General features: G+C 41.8%; 1 protein-coding gene across 1 annotated transcript in view; it reads left to right on the forward strand.

Annotated features, from left to right (window-relative positions):
* LOC138756814 (TBC1 domain family member 10A) overlaps positions 1–15,988 on the forward strand; it is a 125,132-nt gene that overhangs the window by 343 nt on the left and 108,801 nt on the right. The gene's annotated exons all lie outside the window — the stretch shown is intronic.

Below are 15,988 nucleotides of genomic sequence, written 5' to 3' on the forward strand. Positions count from 1 at the left end.
GGAATTCATCCCAGAAATAATGTAATTGTCGCTGTTCGGGGGTCTGAGGCTGGGGGGGATCGGGACTGTTGGAACGTGGGTTTGCATCAGCAAGCTCCCAGTCTTGATCCTGCCCAACCATTCATCAAGCGCCTGTTTGACCATTACCTCTGCTCCATTTTCCCCACACTGTCCTCAACCCCTTTATTCCTTTCAATATTAAGAAATCTGTCTTTTTTAACGGAGTTACTCCTCCTGTGTGGAGAATTCAAGAGATTTGCCTCTCCATGAAAAATATTCACATCTCCCCTGTGGAGACTCCTCTTCCAAGGAGAACATTTTCTTTGCCTCCACCACTTTTAGTTCTGTGAACATTGTTAAAGTTTCAGTGACATCTCTTCATTCTTCTAAACTCAAGTCAATAAAGTCTATCTGAGTCGACCTGTCTCCAATCCCAGGTATGATTGCACAAATTATTTTGCTACTTGCCACCTGAAACATATTCCTTGTCATATATGTTCCTTTAATACAAAATTTTGGCTGGTATTCTTTGGAATGTCTTTTTGCCTCTCTTTTTTGAATGTTCAGGATTGGCCTTGGTTTCCACATTATCCATATATGGAACCATTTATCCACACTCAACATATTGAACAACTGTAGCAAATAAAACTGTATTTAGTTGCCTGTTTGAGACCACATGAATCTGCATTGGTGAGACTACACCAGTGGTCCTCAACCTTTTTCTTTCCACTCACATCCCACTTTAAGTAATCCCTATGCCATCAGTGCTCTGCGATTAGTAAGGGATTGCTTAAGGTGGTGTGTGAGTGGGAAGAGAAGGTTGAGAATCACTGCTCTAGGCCCAATTGGGACGGAAATATTTTGCTTGAGAAAAATTGTCATTGACCCATTTCCTTTGGAGTTATGAAACCGTGCACATAACGAGTCAAACTAAAACAGTGGTTTTCAAACTTTTTCTTTCTACCCACATACCACCTTAAGCAATCCCTTACCAATCACAGAGTACCGATGGCATAGGGAATACTTAAAGTGGTATGTGAGTGGAAAGGAAAAGGTTGAGAACCATTGGACTACACTGTCCACGTTTTGTCGCTCAACCATAGGAAGGTCTATAATGAATTGGAAGGCATGCAGAAGAGATTCACCAGAATTTTGCTCAGACCGGAAGACTTGAGTTTTCAGGTGAGGTTTTAGAGGCTGAGTCTTTATTGCCACGAGTGTAGAAGGCTAAGGGGTGATCTTACAGACACTTATAAATCTTGAGGGGCATGGATAGAGTGAATCCTCATTGTCTTTTTCCCGATCCAGAACTAAAGGGCTAGAGGGACCTGAAGACCAATTTGTTTCTAGAACAAACTGGGAGGAAACTAGACTCTTTGACAGATTAATGGATAGAGAGGCTTAGAAGGATATTAACCAAATCTAGGCCAATGGGATTAGCCTAGAATGCCAACCTGGATGAATAAGGCCAAAGGGATTTTTTCATGCTTTATGGCCCTATTGACCTGCTATTTGTACCAAATTGAAAGTCATTGAGAGGGGATTTGATAGAAGTATTTAAGATTATAAAAGGGATAGACAGAGTGGATGTGGATAGACTATTTCCGTTAAGAGGAGGAAAGATTAAAACAAGAGAACATGAGTTAAGAATTAAGGGGCAGAGGTTTAGAGGTAACATGAGGGGGAACTTCTTTACTCAGAGAGTGGTAGCCGTGTGGAATGATCTTCCGGGAGAAATAGTGGCGGCGGAGTCAATTGTATTATTTAAGAAAAGGTTGGACAGGTATATGGATGAGAAGAAGATGGAGGGTTATGGGAATTGTGCAGGGAGGTGGGACTAGAAAGGGGTGTTTGGTTCGGTGCGGACTAGAAGGGCCTAATGGCCTGTTTCCGTGCTGTAATTGTTATGTTATTATTACAAGGCGTAATTGAAAAGTTCGGCGGGCAGCATCCTCTTTTGAAGAAGACCGCAGAGCCCACCTCACTGACAAAAGACAAAGGAGGAAAAATCCAATGCCCAATCCCAACCAACCGATTTTCCCTTGCAACCGCTGCAACCGTGTCTGCCTGTCCCGCATCGGACTTGTCAGTCACCAAAGAGCCTGCAGCAGGCGTGGACATACCATATAATCATATAACCACTTACAGCACAGAACAGGCCAGTTCGGCCCTACTAGTCCATGCTGTAACAAATCCCCACCCTCCTAGTCCCACTGACCAGCACCTAGTCCATACCCCTCCAGTCCTCTCCTATCCATGTAACTATCCATTCTTTCCTTAAATGTAACCAATGATCCCGCCTCGACCACGTCTGTCGGAAGCTCATTCCACATCCCTACCACCCTTTGCGTAAAGAAATTTCCCCTCATGTTCCCCTTATAATTTTCCCCCTTCTATCTTAAACCATGCCCTCTAGTTTGAATCTCCCCCACTCTTAATGAAAAAGCCTATCCACGTTTACTCTGTCTGTCCCTTTTAAAATCTCTATCAAGTCCCCTCTCAATCTTCTATGCTCCAGAGAAAAAAGCCCCAGTCTGCACAACCTTTCCCTGTAACTCAGACCCTGAAATCCTGTCAACATTCTCGTGAACCTTCTCTGCACTCTCTCTATTTTGTTTATATCTTTTCTATAATTTGGTGACCAAAACTACACAGTACTCCAAATTTGGCCTCACCAATGCCTTGTACAATTTCATCATAACCTCCCTACTCTTGAATTCAATACTCCGATTTATGAAGGCCAACATTCCAAATGCCTTCTTCGCCACACCATCTACCTGAGTATCAGCCTTGATGGTACTATTTATCACAACTCCTAAATCCCTTTGTTGTTCTGCACATCTCAATAGCCTACCCCTCCATAAATCTTCGTCTGCGAAGCCAAGCCAAAGAAAGAGAAAAAGAATTGAAGAGTATTGTGCATTGATGTTGAGCAAGAATGCAATGGAGAGAGGAATTGAATATTTCAACAATAAATGGATGCAAAACCCAAGCACGTAGTGCCTCTACTTCCTCAGCAGTTGCGAAGGTTTGGTATGACTTTGAAAACCTTGGCAAATTTCTACAGTGTTGTGGGAAGTGTGCTGACCAGCTGCATCATGGTCTAGTATGGGGGCACCAATACCCTCAAGCAGAAAGCCCTGCAAAATTTACTGGACACAGCCGAGGACATCACAGGCAAATTTATCCCCGCCATCAAGAAAATCTACGTGGAAGGCTGCCGTTGAAGCAGAAATCATCAAAGATCCACACCACCGGACAAAACTGGACAAAAGACTAGCAGAAAGAACAAAGTAACCAAATTTATGGTTAAATCGATGAAGGAAATGCAACTTTTAGATATATGGAGGAGACAACACCCAAAGGAGAAGGAATACTCATATTTTTCGGATAGACATATAAGGTACTCAAGGATAGATCTGTTCCTGTTGTCAGCCCACATCCAAGGGAGAGTTAGAAAAATGGAATATAAAGCTAGATTGTTATTGGATCACTCACCCCTGTTATTAGCAATAGAGCTGGAGGACATCCCACTGAGAACGTATAGATGGAGATTAAACCTCATGCTACTTAAAAGACAGGATTTTAGAGAATTCATAAAATGACAAATTAAAATGTACTTTGAAATAAATACGGAATTAGTGAAAGATAAATTTATACTATGGGATGCAATGAAAGCATTTATCAGAGGGCAGATAATAAGTTATGTAACTAAGATGAAGAAGGACTACAATCAGGAAATAGAACAGCTGGAAAGGGAAATAGCAAGTACAGAAAAAGAATTAGCTTCAAGGGAAGATACAACAAAAAGAAGAGAATTGGCGGACAAAAAAATAAAATACGAAACACTACAAACATATAAGGTGGAAAAGAACATAATGAAGACAAAACAGAAGTATTATGAGCTAGGAGAAAAAATGCACAGAATACTAGCTTGGCAGCTTAAAACAGAACAAACTAAAAGAACGGTATTGGCATCAAGGAAAAAGGACAAACAAATTACATATAACCCAACGGAGATCAATGAAAACTTCAAGGAATTCTACGAGCAATTATATCGAACTGAGAACGAAGGGAAAGAAGACAAAATAGATGAGTTTCTAACAAGGGAAAAACCAGATTTGACCAGATTAGAGCTAGATAAAATAGGGGAGAAGGTACCTGAACATATACTATACAAGTGGGATGAAAAGCTGGTGCAACATGGGAATTCACCAGTACTGTACCATCTGCTCAACATTTGGAAGAAGATTCACATAGAAAGGAAAAAAAACACATTATCAACTACTAAAATTAATACTGATGCAAAATCAACTAATACCCTTCACAATAGATAACCTTTCCTTTAGAGAATGGGAGAGAAAAGGGATCAAAAGAATAGAAATTTGTTTTTCGGGAAATAAATTATTATCTTTTGAACAAATGAAGTGCAAATATGGTATAACTCACGGTACAATGTTTGCATACCACCAACTGAAAATCTACTTGAAGGACAAATTGGGAAGCAGGCTGAGGTTACCAGAAGGAAGGAATTTTGAATATGTGATTACAGACACAATGATAATTAAAAAATTTATAAAAAACATGTACATCAAACTGCAAGAAAAAGAGAATGAGGAAATAAGCTGTAAACCCAAACAAAAGTGGGAACAAGATCTAAACATAAAGATAAAGAATGAAACATGGGAAAAGCTATGCTCCGGAACTATGAGAAATACAATAAAAACGAGGTTACACATGATACAATATAATTGGTTACACAGGCTATACACCACGTCCCAAAAGTTAAATAAATGGGACCCAACAGTATCATATAGATGTTTTCGCTGTAAGAAGGAAATGGGAACAACAGTACATGCAATTTGGGCATGTGAGAAAGTGGAAAAGTTTTGGGAAGATCTAAATCAAGTATTAAATAAAATCACAAAAAGCAACATACCAAAAAATCCAGAGATCTTTCTTTTAAATAATATAAGAAGTAAAGAACTTGGACTCGATTTGGATGGAGCACAAAAAATATTTATTATGATAGCCTTCGCTGCAGCAAAAAAATGTGTTATGTCAACCTGGAAATCAGAAGATAGCCTGAGAGTACAGCAATGGTACATAGAAATGAATAAATGTATTCCATTGGAAAAAAATAACATATAATTTAAGAAATAACATCACAGTATTCGAACAAATTTGGGAACCGTTCATGGAACACAACAGAGAAGTCCTACCGCGGACCTCCACCTCCTAAAATGACAGAATGAGAAGAAGACGAAATGAACTGACCCAGTATATAAAAGTAGATGACACAATTTTCTTGTTTATTTTCATTGTGTGATGACATTGTTTAAAGGGTTTAATGTATCATATATGTTGAACATTGAGGGGGGGTGAAGGAGGAAGGGAAGGGAGGGGGGAAAGTGGAGAAAATAACACTGTATATTCAAGAGGGAAATGTTTATGTGTATTTTGTTCAATATGGTTCGTCGTGTGCAAAATAAAAAATTTTTTTAAAAGATCCGCACCACCCAGCACATGCTCTGCTCTCGCTCCTGCCACGAGGAAAGAGGTGTAGATGCCACAAGACTCAGACCACTAGGTTCAGGAACAGCTGCTACCCCTACACCATCAGATTCCTCAATGAAAAACTCAACCAGAGACTCATTTAAGGGCTCTTACTTTGCACATTATTTTTTTCCATATTGTGTTATCAGTTTGTTTGCACATCTTTCTTTGCTTACATTTCTCTCTTTTGTATATGTACCTTTTCTTGAGTACAGTTCTTTGTACTACTGAAAAGTAGAAATTCTACCTGGCCCACAGGGAAAATAATCTTAGGGTTGTATGTGATGTCATGTGTGTACTCTGACAATAAAGATGAACATTGTACTTTGTAACAGCATGGATGGCTTGGGTGAAACGGTCTGTTTCAGTCCTACATAAACTGCGAAGAAAGACCGAACAAGTTGGTGCTTTTTCTCGATTTGGTGACTGGAGGAAAAAGCAAGGTGAGGAATGTCATAGAGATTTTAATGGTGGCAGTTCAAGGAGCTGATGTAATCTCAACACAGATTCATCAAGGATTCCATTGATAGGAAGGGGCTAACTTTTTGGATCGTGTGTCCTCCCCTAGAAATATGCAGATAGTCTAGGTTGAACAGCTCCCCCTTTGTTCTGAAAATTATCTTAGGTGTATGTTTATTTGTCAGACCATACCTAATACAGAGAATAGAGTTCTTCTGTGCATTATCTCTAACATTCATACAGCCGTAAGGGCAAATTTACAGAGGGTGCTGTTTGCATTGAAAAGGAAGACCAATTAGCACCAAGTAAGGGTAGTGTGGGAGCACTGTTAATAATAATGTTAAGGATGAGTTTATAGTTATACACATTGTACAATGTTCATATGCACTGAAATTCAAATAAAATCAATTTAATGTCATCTGATTGTACAAGTATAACCCAGTGAAACAGCATTCTCTGGTCCTCAATGCAAAATATGCAGACACACAACCAGATATAACACACATGCAAACAAACAATACATATGCAGGACAAGTATTCAGATATAAAAATAAATATATAAATACTCTTCCATGAATATGAGAGTCCCGGAAAGTTGGTGTGAGCAGTTCCTTTGGTCATTCAACATTCTCACTGCCCGTGGGAAAAAGCTGTTCCTGAACCTGGTGGTGCTGGCTCTAATATTCCTGTATCTCTTCCCCAATGGGAGCAACTGAAAGATGCTGGGGTGGAAGGGGTCCTCAATGATTTTGTGCATGGGTAAGGGAGATTCCAGTGTTCCTCTCTGTCACTCTTATTGTCCTGTGGATCAACCTCCAATCTATTTCTCTGTAGCAACCAGGACACTCTTAATAGAGCTCCGGTAGAAGGTTGACAGGATGATGGCTGGTAGCCTTGCCCACTTCAGTTTTCTCAGAAAGGGGAATGTCAAAGGGTAATAGAAGCATCTGAAAAATGTGTATTTCTCCCAAACATTATGGAGGGCATTATATAAAGACTCTTCACTTCATCTGAGACTATACCACCACAACATAAAGACCCTTAATGCAGCTTGTGTTAGAGTGGGAGTTGCTCCTTTGGTATGGTCACTCCCTCAATCACCAACACCATTCATCATTCATTTCAGATATATTGTCAGATTACATACATGATATACATCTTTGAGATTCTTTTTTCTACAGGTGCAGCAGAATTAGCATTAATTGGTAGTGCAAAAAATGACCTGTACACAGTGTAAAACATGTAAACAAAGAACTGTAAACTGATAATGAATGTAAACAAACTGACTGTGCAATACAGAGAGAACAAAAAGAAAATCAATAAAGTGCACAAGTAAGAGTCCTTAAATTAGTCTCTGATTGAGTTTGTTGTTGTGGAGTTTGATGGTGGAGGGGTGGGAGTTGTTCCTGAACTTGGTGGTGTGAGTCATGTGGCACCGAGACCTCTTTCCTGGTGCTAGTAGTGAGAACAGAGCTTGTGCTGGGTAGTGTGGGTCTTTGATGATTGCTGCTGTGTTCTCTGTAGATGTACTTAATAGTGGGGAGGATTTTGCCTATGATGTCCTGGACTGTGCCCACTACCTTTTGGAGGGCTTTATGCTCAGGGTCTTGGTGTCCTCATACCAAACCATGATGCAGCCGGTCAGCACACTTTCCACCACACCTCTGTAGAAATTTGACAGGGTTTCCAGTGCCAACCAAACGTCTGCAAACTCCTTAAGCACTGACGTGCTTTCTTCACGATACTGTTAGTGTGTTGGATCCAGCAAAGATCCTCTGAGATAGTGACTCCCAAGGACTTAAATTTGTCCACCCTCTCCAGCTCTGATCCCCCAATGGCTTTCCTCTCCTGAAGTCACCAATCAACTCCTTAGTTTTGGTGACATTGAGTGCAAGGTTGCTGTTGATCATTTTCATCTAGACTTGACCATTCCTTCCTCCTTCTGCTGACCGACCCTTATTCTAGCCTCACGTAGCTTGGGGCGGCCGCCTATGTGCAATCCAATCAGAAAAATCACCCCTCGCCCAATCATGAACATCCTCCCAGCTATAGCTAAATCACACCGTAAACCAGGCAAGGTGAATTTCATGAATTACGGTTGAACTTTACTGCCATAAAATACTATTTGTAGATATTGTGTACTTCTTTATTTTAAAGCCTAAAATCAAAGAAAATTGACGATGATAGGATTTTGTGATTGTAATGTTACGAGAGGGAACAGATGCTTTGATTTTAATTGATAATATTTAAACAATTTACACCGATAATTGAACCTTATCTTAATGAAACGTCGGTTATCTATCTTTCTCTTTGCTAGTGCACTGTTTGGCATTATGTGTTTATTACGTGAACCTTTGTTCATGAGATTGCGTGCGTGGCTTCATTGTCTTTGCCGATCGATAGGAAAACCCCGTCAGTGCCGGTCTCTGGGGAGATGCATAACTAAAAATTGATGGAAAACACAACAGGAACTTCATCTTGAAAAAGTCGGGGAACTTTTGTTCCAGGGTGAAGCCGGGTCGACCTCTGATTGGTCGAAGTCTCGCCCAATCGACAGACAGGAGAGTGGTCATTTGTCGGGAATTGCACGTGCCATCCAATCCGAGCAGAGCAGGGCGCGTCTGGAGGCGGCGCCAGATTCGAATGTCTCGTTGATTTCACTGAGAAGGGGAGCGTTGTTGCTGCAGCAGCGAGAGGTGGAAGTTATCGCAGTGGTGCAAAGCACCATGACGAGCTGCCAGTCCGACCAACACGGTGTGCTTGGCTTCGATGAGTTCGGGTTCGCCGTGTTCCCGAGACCTTGTGACAGGTGGCAGCTGCAACGCCGCAGCCACGACTACAGGCAAGTGAGCTTCTGAAAGTGGTAACTCAATAAGCCAGAGCAAACCCACTCAACATTTAGTCACACTCACGAAACACACCGCCAACAAGGTGGAGAATAACACAATTGGTAAACTACAGAACATGTACTCAATAGACTTCCGAAAATTGTCAGCGTCCATGCAAGACATTACATACAACCCTGAGATTCTTTTTCCTGCGGACCAGACAGAATTTCTACTTGTATTGTGTACAATAAACCATACCATAAAAAACCCAGAACGTTGATTTAGGTAGCACATTTAAAACAAATCACACTGACCAAAGTGCTGTACAGATCATACATTACATCTCAACTTATGCAGCTATTCAAAGCGCAGTATACAACGGGTCCCCGAGATTCAGAATTGCACATACAACATGGTAACAAACAACAATCACCACAAAACGCTTGCGAGTGAAAATGCAACTTCAGCCTGGATTTAAAAGCGTTAAAGGAAGGGGCTGATTTGATGGAGAGAGGAATGTGGTTCCACAGTTGGGGGACTGCAAAAGCGAAGGCGCGATCTCCCGAGTTTGCGATTTGAGCACGGAACAACCAAGCGCTCTAAATTGGCCGATCCGAGGGGGTCTTGAAGTGACAGGAGATCCGTGATGTAGTCCATTGATGGCTTTGTATACAAACTGGAGAACTTTAAAATCTATTCTGAGCCAATACTGGCAGCAGCGGAGAACAAAACCACGCCTCATCAGTGAACCAAAGGAACCGCCACTTAACGAACCAGGCTACCAATTTGTACTAATTGATTGTTTTCTACACAATGTAAATTGCATTAAATAAGATAGTCTGGAGTTGCCGGGGTCGCATATAATACACAACAGTGCTGAAGGAAACCGGTCAGGCAGCATTTACAGGAAGTAAAGGGGTAACTGATCTCTCTTTGGCTTGGCTTCGCGGACGAAGATTTATGGAGGGGGTAAAAGTCCACGTCAGCTGCAGGCTCGTTTGTGGCTGACAAGTCCGATGCGGGACAGGCAGACACGGTTGCAGGGGAAAATTGGTTGGTTGAGGTTGGGTGTTGGGTTTTTCCTCCTTTGCCTTTTGTCAGTGAGGTGGGCTCTGCGGTCTTCTTCAAACTGTGAGGCGCCAAGATGCACGGTTTGAGGCGATATCAGCCCACCGGCGGTGGTCAATGTGGCAGGCACCAAGAGATTTCTTTAGGCAGTCCTTGTACCTTTTCTTTGGTGCACTTCTGTCACGGTGGCCAGTGGAGAGCTCGCCATAAAACACGATCTTGGGAAGGCGATGGTCCTCCATTCTGGAGACGTGACCCACCCAGCACAGCTGGATCTTCAGCAGCGTGAACTCTATGCTGTCGACCTCTGCCATCTTGAGTACTTCGACGTTAGGGATGAAAGCGCTCCAATGAATGTTGAGGATAGAACGGAGACAACGCTGGTGGAGGACCCATGATTCGGAGCCGAACAGGAGTGTGGGTATGACAACGGCTCTGAATACGCTTATCTTTGTGAGGTTTTTCAGTTGGTTGTTTTTTCAGACTCTTTTGTGTAGTCTTCCAAAGGTGCTATTTGCCTGGGTATGGGAAGATTTTCGAACTCCTGAAGAAGTGTCTTTAACCGCCTGACCGTTGTGAGCATTGTCATTAACCAGTCTTTCACAAACGCTGCCTTCAGCAGCCAACAAGTAATCGAGAGCCAGGCGGTTTTGTTGAACTGTGGCTCGTATCTGTCATTTTTCTTCAGCCTCTTTTCAATCTTCTTCAGCATGATGCTGAACCAAGCCATGAAAGACCTCAACAATGAAGACGCTGTTTACATCCGGTACCGCACGGATGGCAGTCTCTTCAATCTGAGGCGCCTGCAAGCTCACACCAAGACACAAGAGAAACTTGTCCGTGAACTACTCTTTGCAGACGATGCCGCTTTAGTTGCCCATTCAGAGCCAGCTCTTCAGCGCTTGACGTCCTGTATTGCGGAAACTGCCAAAATGTTTGGCCTGGAAGTCAGCCTGAAGAAAACGGAGGTCCTCCATCAGCCAGCTCCCCACCATGACTACCAGCCTCCCCACATCTCCATCGGGCACACAAAACTCAAAACGGTCAACCAGTTTACCTATCTCGGCTGCACCATTTCATCAGATGCAAGGATCGACAACGAGATAGACAACAGACTCGCCAAGGGGTAACTGATATTTCCGCAGTATATACCTTATCCTGCTGAGTTTCTCCAGCACCTGTGTATTTCACAATGAAAATCATGCTCTTCTACTTTATACAGCTGTATGAATATTAGAACTAATCTGATAGATTACTTGAAAAATAGCCTGTCTCTCTGTATTGGGTATAATATGACCAATAAACTTAAACATTGATTAATAAGATTAATAATCTCGATAAAGTTGAAATTGTTAGAAACAGAAGTACCTTCACAGAAATTGCTCGAGACAAAAATTGAGAAAAAACATTTATTATACAACAGTGCAAAGTTGGGTGCTTCCCCTTACCCTGGGAATACACACATACACTGGGGCTCACCCAACTTTTATACAGTTTATTTCAGTATAGGAATACCCTCCCCCTTACATTCTTCTGCCTCCTGGATAGGTTTGGCATTAGGCAATCCTGCCTGCCTACCTGCTGTTTCTGTGAACTTGGAGGACCAGGGGGTATCCTGTCGGTGTCTCATCATGTTATTATCCTCATTGTCCTTATTCACAAACCTGTCTTCTAATTTACACCTTCATCAGGGCACCTCTTCATATGTAGAACTTGTTAATACTGTCTAGGGCTTACTAATTACATATGCAAAACCTGCTAATTCTATGGGCTAGAAGACCCTTATCTTACTCAGACTGACTGCTTCCTACATTCTAATATCCATTTCTTATCCTGTTCATACTGGCTTTATTCATTTACCCATATATCTATATTAGTTTCCTCATCTTCATATTTTTATATCAGTTTTACTCATCTTTCGCAATCCTCACTTTTCTTTTAGCCTTCATGACTTCTCAACTGGAATGTATTACTTGCAAACTTGGTCTTTTTCCCAGCGGGTCAGTAAACGAACTGCAGTCTCAACATCATTAGACAGAATTAGGGAAACATACATCCTTTGGGTTATAGTGTTCTGATGAGGGGTTCGATGAATTAAATACTGCACACAAGTCTTTAGGCAAGGGAGCACCATAATGGCCAGAATAACGAGTTCAGCTGCTATAAGGGCTGTGGGTATCAGACTCCAGTTACCAATAAAAAGTCTAGTCCATCCCACACAGGACCAAGGTTGTCAAGTTTGAACCTGGGTATGGGAAGATTTTCGAACTCCTGAAGAAGTGTCTTTAACCGCCTGACCGTTGTGAGCATTGTCATTAACCAGTCTTTCACAAACGCTGCCTTCAGCAGCCAACAAGTAATCGAGAGCCAGGTGGTTTTGTTGAACTGTGGCTCGTATCTGTCATTTTTCTTCAGCCCCTAAATTCAGGGCCATTGCTATCTGTTCGGTGATGATCTCCAAGGCTGCCTGGAGTCTGATTAAATGATTTAAATGCCAAGCAGCTTTAGTATTCTGGAGCAGCTTAATTCATTTACAGCTGGAACTCCCCTTAGTGGTAGTTTTTTTAACATTCCGAATGACTGTGTGACCCAAAGGATGCTTTACAGGAGACCAAGTTGGGGAGAGGTGTTTCTTGTCACTTAACCTGTGAGTTGCAGCTTGTCTGCGAACATTAGCATAAGTATCACTGAGCCTGTGAGTTGCAGCCTGTCTGTGAACATTAGCATATGTATTAACTCTATCTCTGCCACATGTACAATCCTGACTACCATTCTGTCTGTCTTTGTTCCACCATCTCCTTTGTGCTATCCCTTTAAAACTCCTCTCTTTAATACCTGTAGAGGCCAAAATACAAATCAAATCTACTCCTCTAGAGCCATTCTGTTCCCCTGGTCCATGTTGGGATCCTATATTAACCCATACCCCACTATGACTATTCTTTGTATCTGTGAAATAATTGTCACCTCTGCTGCCCCTATTCTAGGAGGACTTAATACATTGTGAGTAATTTAGTGATGTCCCAAAAATTGGGAACCAACAAGTAAACAATACAGTAAATGGTAAAAACAACATTACAGCACTTTTTCCCGGCGTAGTGTAACTTTCAGATCAGAAGGATGAAGGACAGCATGCCCGGTGGAGGGTAGATTATCAATGTCTTTAGTCTGTGATTCAGCAGCTTGTTTAATTCGTTGTATTTGAGTCCACCCCTTTTCTTTCATTCGCACTGCAGTGTCTGTAATCAAAAGTACACAATAGGGGCCATCCCAGACAGGTTTTAGTTGGTGATCTTGCCATGCATTTACGTATACCCAATCACCAGGTTTAATAGAATGAATAGGATACTCCAGGGGTGGACAGTAACAGCTGCATGTCTATTTTCTCCGTGAGCGCAGCCTGTTTGGCAGCTGAATCTGCCTGTCTGTTCCCCTGTGCTTCAGGACTGTCACCATTTTGATGGCTCCGTACATGAACTACAGCTATTTCCTCAGGTAATGTAAGAGCATCTAGAGATTGGACAATTAAGTTTTCATGGATCAACATTTATCCTTTTCCAGTTATCATTCCCCGCTCTTTCCAGATCTTCCCAAAGGTGTGCACTACACCAAAAGCATACTCTGAGTCTGTGTAGATCGTGCCCACCTTGTTCTCTAGACCCTGGAGAGCTCTACAGAGGGCATACAATTCACAAGATTGTGCTGACCAATGACCGGGAAGGTGACCGGCTTCAATCACCACTCCTTCTTTCCCATCCACTACACTATTCCCACTATAGCGAGTGCCATAAATGCAATGAGAAGATCCATCAATAAACCACCTTTCACCCTCCTGTAAAGGCTCATCACTTAAATCCTCTCTAATTTTGGTCTGTAAATCTATTACCTCTAAACATACATGCTCTAACTCATTTATGGTATTGTCAGAATTTGAAGAAAGCAAGAAAGCTGCTGGATTGTGTTCTTTATTCGTAATCAGGGTCAAATCATCCCTATCCATTAGGATCGCTTCATATTTTAAAATTCTAGAGTCTGTGAGTCACCCAGCACGTTGTAAGAGAATATTGCGGACTGTGTGAGGGGTGTGAACTATCATCGGGGCACCAAACATAATCTTTCATCCTTCCTCAACTAAAAGAGCAGTGGCTGCGATGGCTTGCACACACTTTGGCCAACCACCACAAACAGGGTCTAAAACTTTTGACAGAAAAGCAACTGGCTGTCTACAGCCTGCCCTCTCTTGTGTTAGTACTCCGGTGGCTACACCTCCTTTCGCATTGGTATATAGGTCAAATGGCTTATTTAGGTTGGGTAAAGCCAACCTATTAGTGCCTGGGGCACTAATAAGGCACTGTTTCACCAAGTTAAAATCTTTAATCTCTTCCTCTGTCCAGACAACAGCTTTTCCCCCTAGAATCGTGAGTTTATCATAGAGAAATCTGACCAGGCTAGAATAAGTTTTAATCCAGATTTAACAGTATCCCACTAAACCAAGGAATTTCCTAAGTTCTTGGGCATTCTTGGGAGGGGGGATCTGTAGAATACCATGTGTCCTCTCTGGACTTATTTTCCTAGTCCCCTGACTCACCAGATGACCTAAGTATTTAACTTCTGATTGAACAAATTGTAATTTGGATTCGCTCACCCTGAGACCCTTATTCTCCAGAAAATTCAAAAGTTCAACAGTACACTGTTTAACTAATTCGTAAGTTTTTATCGTAATTAACAAATCATCAACATATTGTATCAACTGACAATTCTCTCTCCGAGGAGCCTCATCTAGTATTTGTTCTAAGACCTGGCCGAATAAATTTGGTGATTCTGTAAAGCCCTGGGGAAGGACCGTCCACTGGTATTGATTCTTGCATCCAGTAAAAGGATTTTCCCATTCAAAGGCAAACATGTCTCTGCTCTCTGTTGCTAATGGACAGGTCCAGAAAGAATCTTTGAGGTCAATCACACTAAACCATTTACTATGGGGATCGATTTTACCCATTATTGTATAGGGATTAGGTACAACCGGGTGACGGGTGAAAATAATTTTGTTCAACTCCCTCAAGTCCTGCACTAATCGATAGGTACCGTCTGGTTTTTGGACAGATAAAATTGGGGTATTAAAAGGTGACATACAAGGTTCGAGTATACCATCTTTCACCAACTGGTCAATTACTGGCTGCAGCCCCTTTCGGCCAGCCATAGGAATTGGATACTGTTTTCGTTTAATTACTTGTTCAGAATCTTTTAAAGTAACTTGCAGGGGAGGAATATCTAACACTCCTCTATTGCCTCTTTCTGCCCATACTCCAGGATTTATTAGTTCTTGATCTTCCTCGCTTAATACATACAATTGAACCCTGATACCTGATTCCTGTGCTCTGGTGCTGATAGCCAATTGGTCCTGTAAATCTCATCCTAACAAACAAACTCCAGCTTGGGGAACTAGTAAAATATCCTCTGTTATTACCTTTTCTCCCATTTGTATTCTTACATCTCTTAATACAGGGACTGTAAAGTCTCTTCCTCCTACTCCTGAAATCATCACTGTCCCCTCTATCTTAACACCCTCGGGTGGTTGTAAAATACTAGATCGGGCTGCCCCAGAATCTACTAAAAAGGTCATCTTGTCACTGTGGGGTCCTATTCTTAAATTTACCAATGGTTCTCCTTGCAGCCTCACGGTGTGTATTGACTGAGAACCGTGACCCCCCGCTATTCATAATCTGCTTCCATCTGTCGGATTCTGGCTTTACCCTACCCTTAATTTAGTCTATGTGTCGTATGAGTCCAGCGTGTTTGTTAAATGAAGTGATAGGAGAATCAGTTTATTACACAGCATAAGAATAAAGCTTAACAGAACTCTGGTTCAGTCATTAGTTCATAGGTCACCTGCACAGTGAGCTATTCCCCAAGACTGACCTCTACTGTCCAGTCTCTACAGTTTATATAGCTCAACTTTATACAGAACAAAAGTTGGCTTCCTTTGCTAGATTTCTTGCATAAGATTTATCACAAGTAATTTACTGCTCTGCAGTTATCTGGGGTGTAGAGCTCCCATCTTTTTTTAATCCTCAAGGTCAGAA

This window comes from Narcine bancroftii, chromosome 1 (genome assembly GCF_036971445.1).
Source record: "Narcine bancroftii isolate sNarBan1 chromosome 1, sNarBan1.hap1, whole genome shotgun sequence".
Lineage (NCBI taxonomy): Eukaryota > Metazoa > Chordata > Chondrichthyes > Torpediniformes > Narcinidae > Narcine > Narcine bancroftii.